We start from the raw sequence: 4,043 nt of genomic DNA, 5'->3' as shown, positions 1-4,043 counted from the left end.
GCCCGGACCAACCTTACACGTACGCTTACGTGAGACCGGTTCCACCGACTAACATGCACTAGTTGCATAAGGTGGCTGGCGGGTGTCTGTCTCTCCTACTTTAGTTGGAGCGGAATCGATGAACAGGGTCCTTATGAAGGGTAAATAGAAGTTGACAAATCACGTTGTGGCTTTAACGTAGGTAAGAAAACGTTCTTGCTAGAACCCTAATTCAGCCACGTAAAACTTGCAACAACAATTAGAGGACGTCTAACTTGTTTTTGCAGCAAGTGGTTTGTGATATGATATGGCCAAAGTTGTGATGAATGATGAATGATCTATATGTGATGTATGAGATGTTCATGCTATTGTAATAGGAATCACGACTTGCATGTTGATGAGTATGACAACCGGCAGGAGCCATAGGAGTTGTCTTTATTCTTTTATATGACCTGCGTGTCATCAAGAAACGCCATGTAATTACTTTACTTTATTGCTAAACGCGTTAGCCATAGTAGTAGAAGTAATAGTTGGCGAGCAACTTCATGGAGACACGATGATGGAGATCATGATGATGGAGATCATGGTGTCAAGCCGGTGACAAGATGATCATGGAGCCCCAAGATGGAGATCAAAGGAGCTATGTGATATTGGCCATATCATGTCACGTTTATTATTTGATTGCATGTGATGTTTATCATGTTTTGCATCTTGTTTACTTAGAACGACGGTAGTAAATAAGGTGATCCCTCATACTAATTTTAAGAAGTGTTCCCCCTAACTGTGCACCGTTGCGACAGTTCGCTGTTTCAAAACACCACGTGATGATCGGGTGTTTTATTCAGACGTTCACATACAACGGGTGTAAGACAGATTTACACATGCAAACACTTAGGTTGACTTGACGAGCCTAGCATGTACAGACATGGCCTCGGAACACGGAAGACCGAAAGGTCGAGCATGAGTCGTATAGAAGATACGATCAACATGAAGATGTTCACCGATGTTGACTAGTCCGTCTCACGTGATGATCGGACACGGTCTAGTTTAACTCGGATCATGTAATACTCAGATGACTAGAGGGATGTCTAATCTAAGTGGGAGTTCATTAATAATTTGATTAGTTGAACTTAATTATCATGAACTTAGTCTAAATATTTTACAATATGTCTTGTAGATTAAATGGCCAACATAGTCCTCAACTTCAACGCGTTCCTAGAGAAAACCAAGCTGAAAGACGATGGCAGCAACTATACGGACTGGGTCCGGAACCTGAGGATCATCCTCATAGCTGCCAAGAAAGATTATGTCCTACAAGCACCGCTTGGTGACGCACCCGTTCTCCCTGCAGAACAAGATGTTATGAACGCTTGGCAGGCACGTTTCGATGACTACTCCCTCGTTCAGTGCGGCATGCTTTACAGCCTAGAGCCGGGGCTCCAAAAGCGTTTTGAGAGACATGGAGCATATGAGATGTTCGAAGAGCTGAAAATGATTTTCCAAGCTCATGCCCGGGTCGAGAGATATGAAGTCTCCGACAAATTCTTCAGCTGTAAGATGGAGGAAAACAGTTCTGTCAGTGAGCACATACTCACTATGTCTGGGTTGCATAACCGCTTGACTCAGCTGGGAGTTAATCTCCCTGATGATGCGGTCATTGACAGAATCCTCCAGTCGCTTCCACCAAGCTACAAGAGCTTTGTGATGAACTTCAATATGCAGGGGATGGAAAAGACCATTCCTGAAGTATTTGCTATGCTGAAATCAGCAGAGGTAGAAGTCAGGAAGGAACATCAAGTGTTGATGGTCAATAAAACCACTAAGTTCAAGAAAGGCAAGGGTAAAAAGAACTTCAAGAAGGACGGCAAGGAGGTTGCCGCGCCCGGTAAGCAAGCTGCCGAGAAGAAGCCAAAGAATGGACCCAAGCCCGAGACTGAGTGCTTTTATTGCAAGGGAAGCGGTCACTGGAAGCGGAACTGCCCTAAGTACTTAGAGGATAAGAAGGCCGGCAAAACAAAAGGTATATGTGATATACATGTAATTGATGTGTACCTTACTAGTGCCCGTAGTAGCTCCTGGTATTTGATACCGGTGCAGTTGCTCACATTTGTAACTCAAAACAGGGGCTGCGGAATAAGCGGAAACTGGCAAAGGACGAGGTGACGATGCGCGTCGGGAATGGTTCCAAGGTCAATGTGATCGCCGTCGGCACACTACCTCTGCATCTCCCTTCGGGATTAGCTTTAAACCTTAATAATTGTTATTTAGTGCCAGCTTTGAGCATGAACATTGTATCAGGATCTCGTTTAATTCGAGATGGCTACTCTTTTAAAACTGAGAATAATGGTTGTTCCATTTTTATGAGAGATATGTTTTATGGTCATGCTCCTATGGTGAATGGTTTATTCTTTATGAATCTCGAACGTGATGCTACACATGTTCATAATGTGAGTACCAAAAGAAGTAAGGTTGATAATGATAGTCCCACATACCTGTGGCACTGCCGCCTTGGTCACATAGGTGTCAAACGCATGAAGAAGCTCCATGCTGATGGACTTTTAGAGTCTCTTGATTATGAATCATTTGACACATGCGAACCATGCCTTATGGGTAAAATGACCAAGACTCCGTTCTCAGGAACAATGGAGCGAGCAACCGACTTATTGGAAATCATACATACTGATGTGTGCGGTCCAATGAGTGTTGAGGCTCGCGGTGGCTATCATTATGTTCTCACCCTCACTGATGATTTAAGTAGGTATGGGTATATCTACTTAATGAAACACAAGTCTGAAACCTTTGAAAAGTTCAAGGAATTTCAGAGTGAGGTTGAAAATCAACGTGACAGGAAAATCAAGTTTCTACGATCAGATCGTGGAGGAGAATACTTGAGTCACGAGTTTGGGGCACACTTAAGAAAATGTGGAATAGTTTCACAACTCACGCCGCCTGAAACACCTCAGCGTAATGGTGTGTCCGAACGTCGTAATCGCACTCTGTTAGATATGGTGCGATCTATGATGTCTCTTACCGATTTACCGCTTTCTTTTGGGGCTATGCTTTAGAGACTGCCGCATTCACTTTAAATAGGGCTCCGTCGAAATCCGTTGAGACGACACCGTATGAATTGTGGTTTGGGAAGAAACCTAAGCTGTCGTTTCTAAAAGTTTGGGGATGCGATGCTTATGTCAAGAAACTTCAACCTGAAAAGCTCGAACCCAAGTCGGAAAAATGCGTCTTCATAGGATACCCAAAAGAAACTATTGGGTACACCTTCTACCTCAGATCCGAAGGCAAGATCTTTGTTGCCAAGAATGGGTCCTTTCTGGAGAAAGAGTTTCTCTCGAAAGAAGTAAGTGGGAGGAAAGTAGAGCTTGATGAAGTATTACCTCTTGAACCGGAAAATGGCGCAACTCAAGAAAATGTTCCTGAGGTGCCTACACCGACTAGAGAGGAAGTTAATGACAATGATCAAGATACTTCTAATCAAGCCCCTATTGAAATTCGAAGGTCCACAAGGACACGTTCCGCACCAGAGTGGTACGGCAACCCTGTCTTGGAAATCATGCTGTTAGACAATGGTGAACCTTCAAACTATGAAGAAGCGATGGCGGGCCCGGATTCCGACAAATGGCTGGAAGCCATGAAATCTTAGATAGGATCCATGTATGAAAACAAAGTATGGACTTTGACTGACTTGCCCATTGAGCGGCGAGCCATAGAAAATAAATGGATCTTTAAGAGGAAGACAGACGCGGATGGTAATGTGACCATCTATAAAGCTCGGCTTGTCGCTAAGGGTTATCGACAAGTTCAAGGGGTTGACTACGATGAGACTTTCTCACCGGTAGCGAAGCTGAAGTCCGTCCGAATCATGTTAGCAATTGCCGCATTCTATGATTACGAAATATGGCAAATGGACGTCAAAACGGCATTCCTTAATGGTTTCCTTAAGGAAGAATTGTATATGATACAGCCGAAAGGTTTTGTCGATCCTAAGAATGCTGACAAAGTGTGTAAGCTCCAACGCTCGATTTATGAGCTGGTGCAAGCATCTCGGAGTT

Source organism: Triticum aestivum, chromosome 7A (assembly GCF_018294505.1).
Source record: "Triticum aestivum cultivar Chinese Spring chromosome 7A, IWGSC CS RefSeq v2.1, whole genome shotgun sequence".
Classification (NCBI taxonomy): domain Eukaryota; kingdom Viridiplantae; phylum Streptophyta; class Magnoliopsida; order Poales; family Poaceae; genus Triticum; species Triticum aestivum.
The sequence above is the reverse complement of the archived record's forward strand: the minus strand, read 5'-3'. Positions refer to the sequence as shown.